Source organism: Camellia sinensis, chromosome 14, assembly GCF_055761805.1.
Source record: "Camellia sinensis isolate YWXY chromosome 14, ASM5576180v1, whole genome shotgun sequence".
NCBI classification, from domain to species: domain Eukaryota; kingdom Viridiplantae; phylum Streptophyta; class Magnoliopsida; order Ericales; family Theaceae; genus Camellia; species Camellia sinensis.
The window spans coordinates 95,460,335-95,482,482 of record NC_138974.1 but is presented as its reverse complement, the minus strand read 5'-3'; the positions used below and the strand labels follow the sequence as shown (position 1 = coordinate 95,482,482).

Here is a 22,148-nt window from a genome sequence, read left to right as displayed (position 1 = left end):
TTGTGTCTATTTTGCAACTTTTTCTTTTTCTTTTTGCAAGCAAATTCAAACAAATTTGCAACTTTTTCTTTTTCATTATGCAGGCAAAACATCTTCAAGGATTTGTTTACAAAGAAAAATTAAATAAGTTTTCACCTGTAATCATTATATTATATTACTTTCAAGACTTTGACTATATATATATATATATTACTGATACACCACACAAATTTGAACTTGATTACTTTTTCTTTTTTATTATATCAATATATATATATATATATATGCATGTAAAAAGTGCATCCCATGGCACGGTCTGCACCCCATACTTATAATTAATATATTATAAACAACATACAAGTAATGTATACATATATTTGAATAAAAAGTCTGATTTGCTATCAAATACCACTTGTGTATGTTACACAAATCAAATATTTTTGTGATTGCTAGATAGATTTTAAATCTACCAACCATCTCATGTGAGTATATTAAATTTGTCAAAAGATGACAACCCACTAAAATCACATTTGTCAAAATGATACAACTAATCAATTTTAATTTTGTCAAAAAGTGAATAGTGACCAGCCAGCCAACCAATCAATGAATTTTGTCGAAATAATACAACTAATCAATTTTAAACAGATATTATTTTGTGTCAAATAATATAGAATATGTATATTAAAAAAATCCAAACTTTTCAAATAATATTTTAAACATCATCAAAATTAAACAATATGATTAACATTTGGCATAAGCTAAAATGGGGGTTTTTGGCTAAAATAGCCACAAAAAGACAAAATAGACTTTTTAGCCTAATAAGATAAAATGTCACATCCAAACCATAATCGTTTTATCTTTTCTCTCACAAAAGTAAAAAAAGTCAAAAAGTCCATCCCAAATAAGGCTTTTTAGCCCCAGACTAAAATAGCCAAAAAGCCAAAAAGTCAACCTATATCCCAAATGAATCCTTATGAGTCTCAAAGAAATAGGGAAAAAAAAAAAACGCCTATCCACCTAAAAAAAAAAGTCAAAAAAGAAAAATAAAATATTTGGTAGTAAACTTCCATACAACTTCAATTATGCAAAATGAGATGTACAATCGAAATGGTCAATCAACAAATTATATAGAAATTGCATTAACGATATGGCTTGTTTCTATTCATACAACTCTTACAATCATAATATATATATATATATATATACCAATTAGGGTGGAAGCAAGACATTAAAAGATAGATATAAAATTAAAACAATAACAATAATTAAAAGACAGATAAATGAAATAGAATAATTAAAAGATAGATTTAAAAGACAGATAACTGAAATAAGACTAACTTACAATCGTAAATTGTTCACTGAAAATAACTTGAAAGCCTAGCTTCAAAATACATAACTTCAAAATACAACTCGAATGCAATTTTTTGAGAGTGAAGATCAAGAGTGAAAAGCAGGTGGATTCTCAATTCCTGAAAATTCTTCCTTCTCCCTGACTAGAGAAGCTCTTTTATATGCCAAGCAGATGACTGTGAGGCTTGTGACTTCAACAGTTGGAGAGTAAGAGGCACAATGTGAGGCTTATGACTTCAAAAGTTGGGAAGTAGGAGGCACATGAGTCCTGTGGGCAACTTTCGATGATTGATGGAAAGCTGTCTACTTTTAACTCTTTTTTTCCTCTCTCTCTCTCGTGACTACATAGTTGACTGATGGGGAATCAATAACTCGTGTCTGCACAGTTGACTGATGTGGAATCAATATATATATATCAGCAGCCTTTCTCAAAGTAAGAGTAGTGACTGAAGCTGATGTAGACATCCAATGACTGTTTTAGGCATATGGGTCCTGAGCATCTTGGAAATATTGGATGTCTACATCAGCTTCAGCCTTTCTCAACCTCATCCAATATATATGTATCAGCATCCCACCATTTAACAAAACGCTAGCGACTGACTAGCTTGTTGGAAATATTGTATTGCCATTTAAATAGCCAAGGGACTTTATATTTGGACATAAAATGGAGCAATATAGGGAATTGACTTTTATGTTGACTTAATTTATAAAATGAAGAGAAATAATTGAATTGTTCCATTAAATTAATAGGAATAATTTCTGGGATGGCACCATGTTGAGACCACCATCTCAGAAACCATGAAGGAAATTCTGACTTGAATTTATGGTCAAAAGGGAAGAACTAGGAGTGACTGTATGACTCATTTTGGTGGAGAATGATCTAAAACCAGGCATCAATATAATCATAGTAACTATATCGTATCTTGTGATTGGGAAAGTCACGAAGGAGAAAATGGAGACCTCATTCATCCATGGATACAATATTGTGTATGTATAAAGAATGGTAAATGATTTTACTAGCATTGGCTCGATCATAGATGGACTAGTGATGAAAGAAGATGTCTTTATAAAAAATAATTGACTTTTCTGGATGAGAAGGAATGAAATGCCATCCAGAAGGGAAAAGGATGTAACTAGTTCATTGACATTGTAAATATTTTTATGAACTGGTTCTTTGTAGAAGAGATGGATTGGTTGGGGTTTAAGGACATGATCTATTCTTGTAGTTGTAGACACTCCATTTTTTACTGCCCTTACGACTTGGGCGCCACGGAGTGATCACCCGATGATGAATTTGTATATGCATGTCAAATGCTCGAATTCCTCAGCAGGAAGCCTCAACTTTGAGCCTCAGAAACATGCCAACTTTGCACCATTTTTTTTAGACCAAAACAGCAGCTTTTCAAGCTTGACCATCTGAGACCTGCAGGCCCACCAGTGGCCGGCCAGCTACTAATGGTGTACAGTTAGCCCCTATTAGTGGTCGGCCAGCCACTTATGCAAAAACTAGATATTTTTGGCTAGCCGTCTCCACAGATGCATGCACCATACCAACTGTATTTGTTTGGATATTTCCGAGAGTCTTTTATATATTTCTATATATAGAGGACCCTCTCTTATGATATGAGGTTCGAAAAATTGTGGAGCAAAAAGTTTGAAAAATATTTCTCTCTCTACATTTCTTTCTCTCTCTTGCAACTCACATAATTTTTACCTTGGTTATTAATGTACCATGTAAAATATTACAATTCATAAAATATAATTAGGAAGTTTATGAAGATAACTTGTGAATTTTTAGATGCAACACATCTCTGTTTTAAAAACACAAGTGTTTTCCTCTGTTTAGATTCAAACGAATGCATACAACTTTAAGATTCAACCAAAATTATTCACAATGATTTGATCCATAATGGACAATTGTAAATATTATGTATATCAATATAGAAGAAGACATAGAAAATGAGAAAAATAATTATTTTTTGTTCTTCAATCATCATCAACGTAAAAAAGAGGGAGACGGCTTTCTTTTTTTAATAAAAAAAGGAGATGGTTTGTTTATATTTATTTAGGACTCTTGGGAGTAGATATATCGTTTTTAAGTGTTCAACTCTAAAAATAAAGAGATAGTTAGTTTATATAAGACTCTTTATGACCTGTAGAAAATATAGTAGAATTGAGAGGATAAAATTGAGATTTAAAAAAAAAAAAAAAAAAGAGTAAAAAACATTACAGGCTCTTTACACTTTTATAATAGTAGTAGATTATTGACAGTTTAAAGGCTTGCCATTATATGTTTTTATGGGAGCTGCTATTTCCATTCCACTTTACTTTAAATGCACTCCCTTCTTTATCCTTATTACATATAATTAGTATTCCCGTGCCACTTTGCTCCAAATACCATACTTTCTATGTATTATAAAGAGAAAGAAGGAAATATATTTAGAGTAAAGTAAAGCAGGAATAACGACTCCTTTTTTATTAACAAGTTAAAAAAAAACACAGAATTCGATCATAAAAACAAACATATTATATATATATGAACAAATAAAAAAAATTTAAGTGGACCCTACTTACAAAATTTGTAAAATTTTACTCATTCATATGTATTATTTGTCTAATTCAATAAATGAATTATGTATTCATATCAATTTTTTTTCATATCTTTTAATTGAAATTTTCTTAACTATAATTCATGAAATAGTACTATATTTTTATGGTGATTAATAATGAAAGAATAAGAAAAGTAGATAATAATAAAATAAAAAAAGTAACACTGAGGTAATTACCAAAAAAAAAAAAAAAATGAGGAGGAGGAAAGAAAGATAAATAAAATGGTATTTTGGTTCCATCAGAAAAGAAAAAATCTTTAATACAATACAATAATAATCTTTACGACATTCTATAATAGTGGGAGTAAGTAGAATCATTTAATACATTTTTAACAAGTGTCTTAATAAATAAATAAATAAATAAAATAAAAAATCAGATGTCAGAAGCCCTGAGGTTGCATAATATATATTATGATTGTAGCCTCATAAGTACGGTTAATATTTTCTCAAAAAATATATATTAAAAAAAATACCCTATATTGGATACTGCAACTTCAGATCAGGCGTCAAAATATCAAGAGCAATATTGGAGACACAATTATTGAGCACTCACATGGGTATAGGTAACAATTGGGCAAGTTTGAACGATTCAAAATAAATTATACATTTAAAGTAATTCAATCCAACACTACCCATTTAATAAATAGGTATCCATATCCAATCTATGTAAATCCAATTTCAATTGTCGATCCAACCTATCAATTTTAATTGGATTGACAATGAGGAATCCATTTAAACTCATTTATTGATTTGGATGGGTTAATATGAATTTTAAATAAGTATAATTGAAAAGGGTTCATAAGTTTGGATCAGATTCGGATTAAGTAGGTATTCGGATTCACTTTTTCTGCCACTGCAACAAATCAATATCTGCAGATATATACAAATATATTTATATATATATATATACAAATACATACATACATATAAATTATACAATCAAGGAGATAAAGTGAAAGCAGCAAGGTAAAATCTCCAAACCCAAAATTCTTTTATTGAAGGCGCAATCTTTTATTTATTTATTATTTTTTTGTTGATTTTGGTTTTAAAGAAAAACTCTCATAGTCCATATTGAAACACCTTCAGCCTTTTTCGCAATTTATTGTTAGAAATTTATTTGATTCAGCTAATTTTTACCTATAGAGAGAATAGAGAGTATGATGAGTGTGATTAATAGTAAAATTGACGTTGGAAATGGAGAAGATGTGATGGGAGTTGTTGATGATGGCAGAGAGGTGATGCATAGAAGGGGAGGAGTAGAGGAGAGAGTATTATGTGAGATGAGAGTTGACGGTAGGTTAATGGAGCAGGAGGATTTGTTTTTGATAAAGTTTTTTTTCCATTTTTACATAATAGACACGTGGCGAAATCAGAGTTATATGAGTTATGGAACTGGTGATTGGCACAGAAAAAGGGGACGGGTGATCCAAGCCCTTTTTAATCATGGAAAAGCTGCACAAGGCTTTCGAACCTGGCTTGAAGTTGAATACTACTCGCAAGCGTGGGCGGAACAACGGTATCAATAGTTGTGTCACTCAATCTTGAATTTCTTTTCAAGTAAATGTAAAAATTTATCCAAAATGTTTGGGATTTTACAAGTTAAAACTAATGAAAAAATAAATTCTCAAATTCGAATTTGATTAAAGATTTGATAAATTCTCAATTTAATGGAAAAAAAATATTTCTCGCCTTAATTTGATAAGCAATTAATAAAATGATTTATTTATTTAATTTTTTTTAATAACCATTTGATGAAATAATTAAATATAATTTTGAGTATTTTATCATCAAAAAAATTAAAGATTGGAGATATTCTTAAAGAAACAATAGAGAATTGTTATTCTTATTTTACAAATGACAGCTACAACCGTGAAAAATCTTTCATTGCAATCAAGGTTTTGAAAAGCGGCCGCAACCGTTACCTAACGCCGTTACGTAACGGTTGTGGTGGTTACCGCTACCCGTTATGACTGCTTTTACAGTGTGATTGAGATTCACAGGTGTGTCGGCCGTAGCAGCTGCCGTAGCGGTCGTAATGGTGTCGTAACAGCCGTAACGGCCTGTTACACACTGCTACGTAACAATTCCGAACTGCTTCTTTCGAAAAAACACACACAAAAAAAAGCTGAAAATGGGAGAAGAGGGATAGAGAGAAGGGGGAAGATAAAGAGAGAAAATGGAGGAGCAAGAGATAGAGATAGAGATAGAGAGAGAGAAGAGGGAAGATGAAAAACATGTAATTAATTTGTTGAAACTGTAAGACCTATGTTATTCTATTCAGCTTCTATCACTCAATCATTTTGTTTGTGCGTGTCTATCTATATATCATTTAATAATAATAATAATAATAATAATAACAATAATAATACTAATAATAAGTGTGGTCATTATCTATTTGACTTGGTTAAAATATTTATATATATATATATATTTAAGGTCTTATTTATTCTCTTACTTTTGTCATTGTTTATCTTATATATAATAGTTAGTGATTGATTTTTTGTATAATATAAAGTCATTAATTAATAAAACAAAATGAAAAAAACTCAGTTTATAATGATTTAAAAATATGAAATATATTGGATCATTCTTAAAAATTTACAAAAATTGATCAATATTTATTTTAAACCCAATGAATATGATCACAGAAAAAAATATGTTATCCGTAAATTTTTTTCAAATTGTGCGAAAAATAAAAAAATTCATGGTTCTGGTTACCGCAATCGTTACGCTATGGCCTTTACACCCCGCAACCGCGCCACCGCCATCGTTACGGCGGCCGCAACTGCTTTTCAGAACCTTGATTGCAATGCAATTTATGAAGAACTAAATGAGTAATTTCTCCCCCTTAAATTTAGAGTGATGATTGATTGGTCAAGCCTATAGCGGCTCGAGTTAAGACCCATCCTTTCATACTCTCGGTAATGTGGTTGCTTTGGAATGTATTGTCTCTTCCGTAAGTTTAATTGTCACAGGGAACCTTGGGTTGTACTTAACACATTGGCAACATTTTTTTCCACTGTTTGCAAGGTCACACCCACGACCATTCGTATCACACCCGCGAGGGTGCTAGGTCGCTCCCGTGAGAGGACGGGACAAGAGCCATGACCAATTATGACCTTTAGGTTTGTTGGCCTAGCAGAATTGCGTGGCCCGCGGTGGCTCACAAAGGAGGCCACGATGGGCAAGTCATGCCCATGACCAATACATACATACCTTCAGGTCCTTAATATGGAGAAGTTATGTGGCCCACGAGGGGCTGCGAGGGTAGGTAATGATTTGGAATCGCACTCGCGATGTTGTTGTTTGCACCTGCGATTGTGTCTCTCGCGCCTGCAAAGCGTCTAGCTATATATATCACCAAAAGGTTGAAAATATTTATTTCTTTGAGCTCATCTTCTCATTTTCTCTCTCAAATAGCCATTTTCAACTTTTGAACTCTCTAAACACTTATGTTTGGTAACGTTTACGTTTTCAGTTTATATTTACAAAAATTTTATAAACTGGTTTTTGTTTATTTTTAGAAAAACATAAACTACAAACGCGTTTGGTAATTGACAAAATGTTTTAAAAAATTTAAAAATATAAAAAAGAGTGAGAAATGGCAAATGGTAGCAAGTGGCGGCGGAAGACGGTGGTGGAAAGTGGTGACGGTGGGTGGTGGGTAACTGGTGGTGATGGGTGGGTGGGTGATGGTGGCGGGTGGTGGCTGGTAGTGGTGGTGGTGGTGGATGGGTGGGTGACGGTGGCGGGTGGTGGGTGGTAGCTAATGGGTGGTGGTGGTGGCGGGTGGTGGTAGCAGGTGGGCGGTGGGTGGTGGGTGGTGGCGGATGGGTAGTGGTGGCAGGTGGTCGTGGTGGGTGAGTGGGTGACAATGGCGGGTGGGTGGCAGATGGCGGGTAGTGGTGGGTGGTGGCGGGTGGTGATGGTGGGTGACGGTGGCTGGTGGTGGGTGGTAGCGAGTGGGTGGTGGCGGGCGGTGGATGGTAGTGGCGGGTGGTGGGTGGTGGTGGTTGGATGACAGGTGGGTGGTGGGTAGTGGTGGTGGTGGTGGTGGCGGCAGTGGCAGTGGTGGCGACGGCGGCGGCGGCGAGGGGTGGGTGGTGATGGCGAGTGGGTGGCAGGTGGGTGGTGGTGGTGGTGGTGATGGCGGTGTGGGTGGTGAGTAGTGGTGGCGAAAGACAGTGGTGGAAAATGTGGCGGGTGGTGACTAGTGTTGGGTGGTAAAAAAAAAAAGTTGAAAACTCAAAACGGAAACACGTTTTTTGTGTTTTCATTTTTTAGCCAAATTTATAAACTGAAACCACTTATTTATAAATCAAAAATTTTACCAAACAAGTTTTTATTTGAGTTTTTTAAATTTTTGTAAATATAAACAGAAAACTAAAAACGAAGTGTTACCAAACGGTATCTTGGTTTTCATTTAGTTACACCTATTTCCTACCCCTAGTGCTTGGGGCTTTAAGGTAGAGCAAGTTGAGGGTATTTTAATATGAAAAGATCAAGTTTCCGTCACCCATGATTTTTTAATTATGGTTCTTCTTTTCTATTGCTTTGAGGTAAGGAGTTCTTTAATGATTTGCATTTTATTTACACCTTGAGGGATTTGGGTTTAATCATAGTATGTTTTGATGCATAAAGGAAGGGTTTCCTTAAGGTTTCTTAAAACCCAAATTGAAAATTTTGAAACGGTGATTAGGATTGACAATTCGAGGAGTTGGTTTTGGAAAAAAAAATAAAATAAAATTGAGAGCATTTTATCAAAACCCTTTGATTAGAAGGGATTTATTGTGGAATCACAACTTTGAATCATATGAAAATAAATGAGATAATATTTTAATGAAAATATTGTTGGAAATGGTGAGCTACGCTCTTGATTTATATATTGTCCATTTTTGAATATATTGAATAGAGAATTATTTTGGCTATCGATGGAGGATAACACTGTTTGTTGAAGAAATTGCATGGCAACTAAGTTAATTGAAACCAATTTACTCATACATTGCATTTACTCAAATGTTTCATAATTATGCATTGAAAAGCGTCATTTTGCGAAAAAGGAGTGAATTTTGTGTTAAATCTAGTTAGGGAGTGTGGTTGTGGTTAATTAAGATGGTCCTTGTGTCTGTGGTGGAAGTCTAGAAATCCATATTGTTAGGATGCCTTCCTTCCGGTTAGTTGTAGGTGAAGTGACTTTGATAGTGTTTTTATAGTCTACTTGCAGACACGTACTTAGAGTGTCTCAATGTATGTATTTATTGCCTTGTTTTCTTTCTTGAAACAAAGATATAAAATTGTGATTTGAACTCTGGCATAATATTGTTTCAAAAAAGGAAAAACGTATGTTTTGGTAATAGCAGTGCAAATGCATTCACCATATACACTACTAAAAATTGGAGCTTTTGCAACGGTCTTAAACGTCGCAAAAGGTTCACATATCGCCGCAAAAGGCTTTAACGACGGAGTAGCAACGAGAAATGGAGGGTAGCAGAAGGGGGCGTGACAAAAAGTATTTGCGACAATTACAACCCGTCGCTTTCTTGTAGCTATAGCTAATCAATGGTTTTTGCGACGGTTTAACATAACACAAAAAAAATAGAAAAAGCTCCACTTTTAGTGACAATGTTAGTTGCCATCGCCAAAACTTTTTTAGCAACGGTATTTTGCTTGGTTGTGTTTTTTCAAATCACTTTTCAGAAAATTCTACTTTCTTACTTTTCGTGTTTTTTTGTTTTTACTGAATTTTTTTAATAGTTTAAGCAATTTTTTTTTTTACTTTTTAGACATACCTAACATAAATATACCTAAAAAGTAAAAAAATTGTAAAAAAAACCTTTTAAAAATTCACGAAATATCAAAAATACAAAAAAATACGAAAATTTAGTATATTTTTTGTATTTTTATGTATTTATTAAATTTTTAAAATATTTTTTTACAATTTTTTTACTTTTTAGATACATTTAAGGTGCATCTAAAAAAGTAAAAAAAATGTTTAAAATTTTAAAAATATTCACTAAAAACAAAAAAACACAAAAACCAAAAAACTGAGTTTTCAAAAAATTTAATTCAGAAAACTCAAACCAAACACACTGATTATTAGCGACAGTCTAAAACATTGCAAAAAAAGTAAAATTAAATTAATATCGTCTCTGCAACAGCTTAAACCGTTGCTAAAAATTTGAACTAATATGCATATGCGACAGGTTAATTCGTCGCTAATAAAATGTAAAGAAATGATAATTACATTAGCGACGGTTTATTATTGTCGCAATAAAATTATTTTTATAAAATCAATACACATTTTATTAATTCATTCCCCGCACAATTTATTAATATTTTTTAAAATAAAATACATCCACATCCACATCCACATCCACATTCACATTCACATTCACATTCACAAAATCATATCAAGAATAATATATATGTACCATGTAACAACTGTCAACCGAATATTCTTTACAAAAAAATATAAAACATCCTCCAACAATACTAATAATTTTTTATATTCAATAACTCAAATTTTTGTATCTAAAACAAAACAAAAGTATCGATAATACAAATAAAAAAAAACATATGTATTACATCTTGTTTTGATATCAATAGTAAGCTCCAATATCGATATGCGAAGATATCATCACGTACTCAACAGGGCTGCATCTGCAAAAAGAAACCCAAAAAAAAAAAAATATTTACAATATAATTAATTTTAAGCTTACAGAAAATGTAAAACATTTTATATTTATTTCAACAAATAAATAAATAAATAAGATTGTAAGCTCGAATATCGATATGCAAAGATATCATCACGTACTCAAAAGGGTTGCATCTACAAAAAGAAACAAAAAAAACTAATCATTTACAGTTAGAAAAGGGTTAACTGTGCTAATGTCTGATTCTAATGTAATTGGTTCTTGGAGAGCCTATTGGAGATCAGGGTTTGCATTAACACAAGATGGGTGACAAGTAGCAGCCTAGCAAGGTTGAAGATGACTTCACTGTTTGATGCAGGTGCTATTTTGTTGAGGGTTTATTCTTACAAGACTTTGTGGAACAAAAAAATAAACATATTTTCAATGTTTCTATCTGACATTGATACCAACTTATCTTTTTTTCCCCTCTTGCAATGATAACTTGGCTATTGAAATGGAGATTTGAAGTATGAATGGTGAATAATTAAACATATCATCAGAGTTTTATGGACCTGATTAGCAAGCATTTCTAATTCATTATTAAAAAGAGAAAAGAATGATTGAATCAATTTTACGGAAATCAAAGAAATAGTGAAGAGAAATCGGAATGGAATGGGTACCTCGAAATGCTCGGATTTTCAGAAAGACAATCGGAGCGATTGACTGGTTGTCCAGAGTGTGGCAATGATCAAAGAAAACTCTGACTCACCATTTGCTCTCATCAAAAACATGTAGGAAAACAAATAAGCATAAAAAATCAAAAAGAAAAAAAAAGATTGTGTTAGATTGTTTGGTAATACAAATAAGAATAGTTTAAATAAGTTGATTATCTGAAATTTCAAAGAGGTGCTCAAAAGACCAGCCAGAGTTATTTTCATTTGTAATAACACACAAAATATATATGTATATACTTAAAAATGTTCTCACCTAGTTCCCAGACCATAGATTCTTTCAGGTGGTATAGTTACTCCTTCAAGCTCTCGTAGCAACGCAACAACAAAGCAGGGGGAAAAAACTTGTGTATGCTCTGGCTCAAGAAGGGGGGAAAGGGCATAAGATATCGAAAACAAATCACTTGCAAAGAAAACAGAAAATAAGATGAACAAGTACTCAACACATAAATCAAGTATTTAAATTTGAAACTATAGTCTTAGGCTGCACAAATTGACTGACAACAGTTACTTATGAATAGCATTATTTATAATCTTCAACCAAACAACTATCTCCTAATACATTTAATAAAACACATATACACAAGCAAGTCCATGATGAATTATAGACACAAGCTCTAATTGGATTACTCACCCATCAGATTAATAACCCAAACAGCCATCAGTAAAATACCTATGTACTTCAGTTAAGTTACTTCTGAGTAAACTCAACCAAAATATAATCCAATAACAAACACTAGAAAACCTGTATGCTATAGACTATTATTTATAAGTAAATGCCATCGTACCTATCAAATAACCAACAAACATGTAATTCAAGTTAAGCGTGTTCAGACAGTTTAAACAATGAGAGAGAGAGAGAGAAACCAACCTTTTCTAGGTCATCACTACCTTCACCCCAATGTGAGAAACAGTTATCTAGTACATCCAGGCGATGCGAAAATTGAACAAAATCCTGCCTTACGCAACATAGCTCTTGTTGTAGTATGTTATTACGACATATTTCAAACTTAGCAACTTCTTTTACATGTTTTACTTGCTTCTTTTTAAACTTCAGTTCTTTTCTCTGCATCTTCATTATAGCAGTACCAATCGTGATTCCAAGAACAGAGCAAATAACATCAGCAAACTAATGAGAATCACTGAATAATATGGAAAAAGAAAATAGAGTAACACTCTGAATAATCAAAACTTATTGAACTTCTAAATGTGAAGTAATCTTGCTACATCAATCACCAAATGGAATATGCAGTGTCAACAGATACTTCTAAGAAATGGCTCCTCAGATTATAAAGATCATTCCAAAACCAATGGTTGTCTTGCACAAAGTGCCACTACAAATGTAAATAACTTAAGTCACATGATTTAACTACTTAAAATTCTCACTTAATTTATAGAGATGTCTTAATAATTGTAACACTCAAGAAAGTTCAATCAGTAGGAAAAACTACTCATTGTACAGTCAGGTGTGTTATGAACTATAAAAAAAAAATGAAAAAACTTTTTTCATCCATTCCCCATTAACACTTTATTAACTAAAATTCCAAATCACCACATTATTCCTACTTTTCAACGGTACATTCCAAGTGTTGAGGGTCAATGCTGTGAACAACAAAACAATAACTGGTTATTCATGGCTTAGAAGTTATTGAGTAGAATTTCTCACATCTGTGGCGTAGGTGGAAAAGAAAGATTGGGAAACATGTCAACATCAAAATCTTGCGTCTCCGATAACCAATTCCGCCTTACAAAAAGGGCATGTGAATGGGATAGAAATAAAATTAATTTAAAGGACTGTGTCCACAAATATAATAAATTATGTACAATCCATTCCAATATAGAAGCACAAATAAGAACAAATATAGTAGCCTTTGCATGCAAATCTGGAAAAACAAACATAGGCACATATTAAGTGCCAAAATAGTAAATATACCAACTGCTAATGACAAGGAAAAGACATAAACACCAGCCCAAAAAAAAAAAAAAAAAAAGAAAAGAAAAGAAAAGAAAGATCCTTGAATAATTTATTAAAAATAGAGGGATGAACATTTGGAAAAACCCTAGTTATTTATTTTTTTGGTTCAATTGAAATCCTTCAATCAAAACCCTAGTTTCAATAACAAGAGACAGGTGAGAGAGCTCTCAATATCATGTAAAAACCCCCAAATCAAAACCCTAATTTTTAACCCAATAGTAGATTTGAAATAAATCAAGTAAAAAGCCTCAAATCAAAGCATAGAAAATCCTAATTTTTGAATTAAAAACCCTAATATTTTAAGTTTGGAGGATGAACCTGTTGAATCTGTTGAATGAATACCAGCTTCTTGAATCTGAACTCAACCACTCCTCGGCGGCAGCGGCGGACGAGCAGGGGACAGGACAGCGACTCCTTAGCTCTTCGTCTTCTCTCTCTCTCTCTCTCTCTCTCTTTTCTGAAATACGTAACCAAGAGAATAGAGGCTTTTGTTTTATTATTATTATTTTGAATTACCTCACCAAAACGACGTCGTTTTGGAAAGGTATTGATCTTCTTCAAGTGATCTCAACCCTCCGTTTTACATCCTTATTTTTTTTTTGCAAAAATAAAATTTTTTGCGATGGACTAACAAAGAGCGTTCCAAAAAAAAAAAAAAGACGGGTAACATGCCATCACGTATAATATTACTTTTTGCCAGTCTTCGATTTTCCATCTCTAGTAGTGGTATTTAGTCGGTGCCTTTTTTTGCGACAATCAAATGTCGTCGCGAAAAAGATAATTTTGCGACAGTTTTTTTTGCCGTCGCAAAAGGTTACTTTTTGCGACGATTTTGAAACCGTCGCAAAAAATTCCGTGTCAAAAGCCTCATTTTCTAGCAGTGATAGTTTCATTAAACACTATATATATCATTAAACTTGTCTCTACTAGGCTTTTAGCTCACCCTATGTGAAAAAACATTTTAGGTGTTGATAGTATGCCTCCGCTAAGGGGATAGAAAAGGGATACCTTGAGAGGATGTTGGAGCTGATGGAGCTTAACACCCACTTTTGTTGTAACCAAGTATAATCTTGGAAACATGTAGCCAAAAAGGCATGAATTTGTAATAATTTAGATATTATTGCTTATCGATCACGTGCTGTAGATTCAGGTCTTAAAATCAATGAATGTATTAATGCATGTGATATGATTTTGTAACATTAACAATGTTGTTATGATTATAGAATGCTTGGAATTTACTTAAACTTCCGCGTATTGAATGCATGTAGTATATATGTGGAATGTGGAATGTATAGTCCAATTCTCTATGTTTTCGGGGCGTCACATAGCCACATTGTCACGTCCCGCCAAATTACCTAGACAAAATTGCCAACCAAGGGGAAGGCTTAAGGAAGGGAGTCTAATGGAAGATTACAAAAGCTTCTAGAAGACTTGAAAGAATATGATAATGTTGTACATAATTCTAGAACGTACATAGATAGTTCCAAAGTAGGAAAAATTCTTGTAATGTGGTAGAAGCCTCCATGACGTTTCTACACATCCTAATTAATAAGGGCCTTAGAATGTTTCTAAGAATACTAGGTTGCCCTATAAAAGGAGTGAGAGCTCATTTGCCTCACATCCATCCAAAGTGTAAGAGTTCTCTCTATAGTGAATATACAAGCATTCTTTCAACTAATTTGTGTTATGCATAGTCTCTCTCTCTCTCTCTCTTTGTTAGAGCATCTCCAGTAGTGTAGTTAAAAAAAGTGTGTGAAAAATTAACATCACCGATTATGTCGCAAAAAGAATGACCAAACTCCTACTATTCCCTGTTGCTATAAGACGTTTCTAAAAAAATGATTATAAGTTAGTTTTAATTTTAGTTTTTCCCCTAAACAGTCCACCTCATTTTTAATAAAGACACGAAATAGCCTTTACAATGGTGTGCTATAAGTGTGTTTTTGAGATTGATGGTATCAATTATAGACTAATTCACAACGATTAGTATCACCACCAACTTTTTATGGGGAAACTAGAAAACCTAACTTCATGTTAATTTAGGCAATTTGATATGTCTTTACTAAAAATCTTGGTTTGACAGTTTAGCTATGAAAGTAGGTCATTGATTGAGCACTCCTTTCGCTCAATCTAAAATATTAGTCTCTCCTAATATTTTTTTTAGAGACTCATTTCCGCATTTAATTTATAAACTGATTTTAATCACCTACCTATGCCCTTAGACTCACCTATCAACCATGTATATCCCTTTTTCTTTCCAAAAATCATTTTAGGGTTTCAAATAATGAAAAGTTTCTGAAAAAAAAGGGGATATACATGGTTGATAGGTTAGTCTAAGGGCATAGGTAGGTGATTAAAATCAGTTTATAAATTAAATGTGGAAATAAGTCTCTACAAAGGATATTAGGAGAGACTAATATTTTAGATTGAGCGAAAGGAGTGCTCAATCAATGACCTTCTACTTTCATACCTAAACTGTCAAACCAAGATTTTTAGTAAAGACATCAATACAAACTTGCTCAAACGTGGAAATAATACAGATAATCAATTATAACAAATAGACCAAGAGAAAAGCATGCAGTTCATGTAAAGTGATACAATCACACACAATAGACGGAAAAGAACGGAGGGAGACTTACTGAAATTCTGAGCACCAAAGCCATGAAAACTTAATTAATATTATGTACATATGACCCTAGATATGAAACTGATGCCAAAACTCACAATATACAACTCTAGAGACTCGGTAAGTACTATAGCATGATGAATATGCATTATAACATGATTTTATCCATACAAATCAATTAAAGAAAGTAAATGCAACAATTGACATGTAAAAATGGTGAGTTACCCGGCCTATATACATGATGTGCATGTTATGAATCTTAAAACAACTATACAAAATGCAAAAGAGTGCAAAAGTAGCAAAAGGAAAGGGAAATTCTATTTTCACACACCTACTTACCTCTATACACATCATTTCTCAGTATACACATTTATTAATTTAATTATAGATTATTGTTCTTATTCCACACGCTTCATATTCCAATTATACACTAACTTGTATCCTTATACACACACCACATAAATCCTCCTTCCATACACCTGTACCTATTTTCAATTCAAACCCTCCTTCACACACCTGATATTCAACCTTATGCTTCAAGAAAAACAAAACCCAGAAAATAGTGTGTACAATGAGATGATTATTTATTGTTTAGTATGAACATAATGAACCATGACATATAGATTGAACAATATGTATTCATAAGAAAGCCCATTGGAGGGCTTCAAGTCCATATATGTGCCAAGACCAAGAGATGAAGCATTGGAGGATCCTAAGCAGGAAGCACTCTTAGTAGGAAAGTTAAAAGGAACACTTCGTAATGTAGTTCCTTCTTTAATAGCATCCATCCATACTGAAAATGATGTTTTTAAGGAGTTTTCTGAGATAGTTTACACAAAAGCCAGCCAGTTCTTAAAAAGAAGTCCTCGGATAAATTTTTGAATAAACTTCTGTTGACAAAGGTTCTCGGTAATATTCAAGAGTTCTTAGAAGAAATCGTCAAGTTTAACTCTCCAAAGAGCTTTACCAGTAAGTGCTAAATCGTCATTTTGATTTAGGATATAACTGTCATTAAAATCATATTTCATTAAGTGTGTAGACAGAGGTAAGTAGGTGTGTGGAAATAGAATTTTCCAAAAAGAAATGATAAACAACTCTATCATCATGAAACATACGTGACTTCTATCTAACCATTATCAGATATGAAAATCATAATGAAAGTACATACAAACAGTGGGTAAACAGAAGTTTAGCTATGGTTTGTCGAACAAATCAAAGGATGCAGCGTAAACTAGCAAGAGATGGTTTAAGGTTCTTGGTACCGCATGCCTTTACTTTTTGGCAACTTAGGAACACCTCTAGGTTAATAGAATTAGGGTTGGATGTTTGGAGTTGGTGTGGATAGATGAAGTTAGATTAATATGGTGTTTTTGCCTCAGTTATTCATCCCCATTAAAAGAGGAGGGTGTATATATAGGCCTACGAGACTTGGGGGAAAAGCATATACATATTAGGCCAAAATCCTAATGTTGTATATACATAGCTGCACAGTGTGTCGCCTTGCCATAAACATAATGGAAAACAAAATCTTGCAAAACTTGATTGCGACTGCACATCGTGAATGCGACCACATGTTTTTTATTATCTGCGAACTGTTTTTGCAGCAGCAGGTGTTCACCTATGGTTTGACCATGGAATGTGGCCTCACCTTTTGATCAATGGGCCCCACTTTGCTTCGCGTTGTAGTTCAATTTCTAAGTGTTTTGTGTACCCTCATTATTTAATCAATTCACAATTGACCTTTTAGAGAGAAACTTGATTTTGAATATTCTTATTGAAGAACGGGCAATTTGGAATTGATTAGCATGCGATCACACACCTCTTTTACCTTTTTGAAAATATTTTGTAACACTATTTTTTGCCAAGGTAGAAAATATTTTTGAAAGTTGGCCTTAATCAGAGGATTCTCTCGATTAGCACCACAATCATTATTGTCTAGAAGCATTTAGTGTGTTGCTGAGGAGGATTAGAACATATTTTGATTGTGTAAAGAGAAGAATTTGGTGGTGGGTGGGTAGATGAAAATGAGAGTAGTATGATAGTTTCATTTTAATATTAGAGGGTTTTTGGCAAGGTATTGGAGAATTTGTACTTACTAGAATGTGAGGAAAATTCAACCACTATGATTCTACCCTCCCATTCCAATATGATGTTTGGATAGTATTCTCAAATCACACTTCCACAACATTTAGAAAACTCTGCAGAAAACTGTGTGGGGCGATTTTCAATTTTTTTTTTTTCAAATTTGGCCTAACCGGTCGTCCCACCGGATGTCCTATCGGACGTCCCACCGGCCGGTTGACCGAAACAGCGCAAATTTATTTATTTATTTATCATTATTTTTTTTTTTTGCAATTGACATGTTAATTTTTATATATTCAAAAAAAATATTTTCCGAATTTTTAAAAAAAATGTGTTTTAATAGAATTTTGAGTTGTATGTTTGGTTATGAGTTGTAAGTTTTTGTATCAAATATCATGTCACATCAAAATTCCCCCACTCAATTCAAAACTCTTTCACCAAACAAATTTTCCACATTCAAATCATAATTCCAAAACTCACAAACTCAAAATACAACACCTACTCTCAAATCATAGTTAGAAAGCTCTACCAAATGCAACCCATATTTTCGACAAACCTCAAGGGTGTAATTTAATTGAATAGTAATTTATTCAATTACTATTTGGATCACATCTAGGAAAACTAGGAGCATTTGTAAGAGATAGAAATGTGTAGCATGATTGGGAACAAAATTAATTTCTAAGTACAGTGTTGGTTCTTCATTTAAAATTGGATAAAAAGTTAAATTTAAGCGAAATGAATGATTTTTAGTATCTATATTAGATTTGTATTTTTCTTGATTGATTATGAATTTCGAGCTCTTGGTGACATTTTGACATAGTAACTCGCACCTTATATTTCCTTGTAAATTTGTGAGATTTATGTCAAGTTTGCTTGCAGGTTGAATTTGAGTTAGTTTACTAAAATATGATATATCAAGGAAATATAGTAAAAATAGGTAATTTGACAAAAACTTGAAATGTGAAACATTTTCTTGATTGATTATGAATTTCGGGCTCTTTGGTGACATTTTGACATAGTAACTCACACCTTATATTTCCTTGTAAATTTGTGAGATTTATGTCAAGTTTCCTTGCCAGTTGAATTTGAGTTAGTTTACTAAAATATGATATGTTAGTGTTATCATGGAAATATAGTAAGAATAGGTACTTTGGCAAAAACTTGAAATGTAAAACATTTTCAAAAAGGTAAGGTTATGTGACTTGAGGCATCGTAATGGGAATGAAAGGGTTAACGGAAATCCAAGTAAGGTATGTTTGATAGTAAAAGGTGCCAAGTGTGGATTTTGAAAAGGAAAAAAGATGGAAATGTTGGTTATTGTGGAATTTTCAAATTGTTTAAACTTATTAATTCTATGTACTATATTGAGTTGAATATATAATATCGGATGTAAGCCTCTAAACCTGTGGTAACTCGTGTAGTTAGTCATTATAGGTAAACAACATTATGACATTTTGAGTATTCTGTAAAATATATAATATATTTTACCTCTATTAATGATGCACAAGCAAGAGGGTAGACAAATGCTTAACCAATGTTTATTTTGTTTTAGGCCATACCAATGTTACCTGTTTTATTTTTTGGGTAAAAAATCAATTAGGAGGAAGGCCATGATGATTACTTCTTGGCTTTCGAGAAGCTAGGGACGAGTTTGGACGATTTTGTCAATGAACACAAAATTATTTTGTAATAATAGATGTTGATTTCTTGTCTATATCAAAATATTCTTATGTAACTGATATAAGTTTATGTCATGAATAAATTAAGCTGTTATTTCATTTCTATAACGATTTTTTAGCATTTTCTTTAAATGTACTGATTTAATCTGATTATGTCAGCATCTAAAGATAGTGGAAGTAAAACCCATATTCAGCTTAAAAAATATTTTTGTCTTGCGCAATAGCTATGGCAATGACATGATTGTCTCCATCTTACCGTAGTAGATTTTGATTTTAGACGTAAAATATATATATTTAAACCACAAATAAATTGGCAATTACTTGTAAGATTATTTTTTAACTGAAACCTGATTGTCAACCTACAACGTGGATTGTGTTGTGTTGACAACTCTAGTTGAGAAAATTAATGAGGCTTTTGAATATGAACTATATGGAAGTCCAGAAATGCACGCATTTTGTCTGAAGATGGCTTACAAGAAGTAAGCAATTTACTCTCAAATAATTGCATTTTTTTTGTGTGGTTATTTTTGTTAATACTTGCAAAAGTATTCTTTGTAGTTTTCTCGCCGAGTTATATAAACAACCTCTCTTGTGGACATTGAATGAGAGGAGAGATTATTCACATGCGACCTTTGGGAATGTGTGCAGACCTTAATGCCCGATTTACAATGATATTCACATTTTTACTGAATATCTGTTAAGGCGTGAAGAGGAATATCTAAGGCACAATAGGTTATTGAAATTGAAGAAAGGGATTGAAGTTGCTGAAGCTACATATAAGACGAAAAAGGGCATGCATCAAAAGGTAGTGGTAGGGGATGTCAAATGAAACGAAACAAAAGGATAATGCAACAAGAGATTGCTTGTCTTATAGGGAAGAGCTGTGTACACCTTGATGAGGTGAAGCAACGTCTTCAAGACCCGGTAAAACAAATTTGAATATCCATTTAATGACTTAATATTTATCTATTTCTTTAAATATTTTTAATTGTGCAGGATCTTGAATGTGAGGAACAGTCACAAATTCTGTTTGACTATACTTTCCCATGCCACATAGGGGAACTGAGGAGTCAAGCTATTACAATGGAAAGTACTTCCCATAAAGTACTGTTGTCGCGCCCGACTAGGCTGATTCAACAAAAATGATATCCCAGAGCGTTAATGATGTATGAGGTGATCTTATAGTGGCTTTTGAAAGATTATCAAGATGTGTGAGGTCATCTTATAGTGTCAACACATTTCATCTGATGCTCCTTCAAAAGCCACTATAAGATTACCTTACACGTCATTAACGCTCTGCGATATCATTTTTGTTGAATCAGCCTAGTCGGGCACGGCAACAATACTTTATGGAAAGTACTTTCCATTGTAATAGCTTGACTCCTCAGTTTCCCTATATAGCATGGGAAAGTATGGTCAAACAGAATTTGTAATTGTTCCTCACATTCAAGATCCTGCACAATTAAAAATATTTAAAGAAATAGATTTGTTTTATTGAGTCTAGAAGACGCTACTCCACCTCATCAATGTGTGCATAGCTCTTCCATATAAGATAAGCAATCTCTTGTTGCATTATCCTTCTATTTCATTTCGTCCGACATCCCCTACCACTACCTTTTGATGCATGCCCTTTTTCGTCTTATATGCAGTTTTAGCAGCTTCAATCCCTTTCTTCAATTTCAATAACTTATTGTACCTTCAATATTCCTCTTCCCACATTAATGGATCTTCAGTAAAAATCTGAACATCATTGTAAATCGGAAGCATTAAGGTCTGCACACATTCCCAAAGGTTGCATGTGAATGATCTCTTCTCTCATTCAATGTTCACAAGAGAGGCTATTTATATAATTCAACAAGGAAACTACAAAGAAAATACTTTTGCAAGTATTAACATAAATAACCACAAAAAAAAAATGCAATTATTTGAGAATAAATTGCTTATTTCTTTAAGCCGTCTTCAGACAAAATGTGTGCATTTCTAGACTTCCATATAGTTCATAGTCACAAGCCTCATTAATTTTCTCAACTAGAGTTGCCAACACAACACAATCTACGTTGTAGGTTCACAATCAAGTTTCAGTTAAAAATATTCTTACATAGAACTGCCAATTTATTTGTGGTTTAAATATATATATATATATATATATATATTACTTCTAAAATCAAAATCTACTACGTTAAGATGCAGATGATCATTGTCATTGCCATAGCTATTGTGTAAAACAAAAATATTTTTCAAGCTCAATATGGGTTTTACTTCCACTGTCTTTAGATGCTGACATAATCCGATTAAATCATTACATTTAAAAGAAAACGCTAAAAAATGATTAAAGAAACGAAATAACAACTTAATTTATTCAAGACATAAAACTATACCACTTACATAAGAATATTTTGATATAGACTAGAAATCAAATGTCTATTATTACAAAATAATTTTGTGTTCATTGACAAAATCGTCCAAACTCGTCTCTAGCTTCTCG

The 22,148-nt window shown here is 32.9% G+C and overlaps 1 long non-coding RNA gene across 4 annotated transcripts in view; it reads right to left on the bottom strand.

Moving 5' to 3' along the window:
* Positions 1-10,334: 10,334 nt before the first annotated feature.
* Positions 10,335-22,148, bottom strand: part of LOC114277077 (uncharacterized) — a 29,227-nt gene continuing 17,413 nt past the window's right edge. For 3 of the 4 annotated variants that reach the window (XR_014351094.1, XR_003634468.2, XR_014351095.1), the window contains 3 exons: positions 12,173-12,373; positions 11,251-11,657; positions 10,335-10,598 (listed from right to left, as the gene is read on the bottom strand). This is a non-coding gene — a long non-coding RNA (uncharacterized LOC114277077). The remainder of the gene's footprint in view (positions 10,599-11,250; positions 11,658-12,172; positions 12,374-22,148) is intronic. The other variant, XR_014351096.1, reaches the window with a different exon arrangement.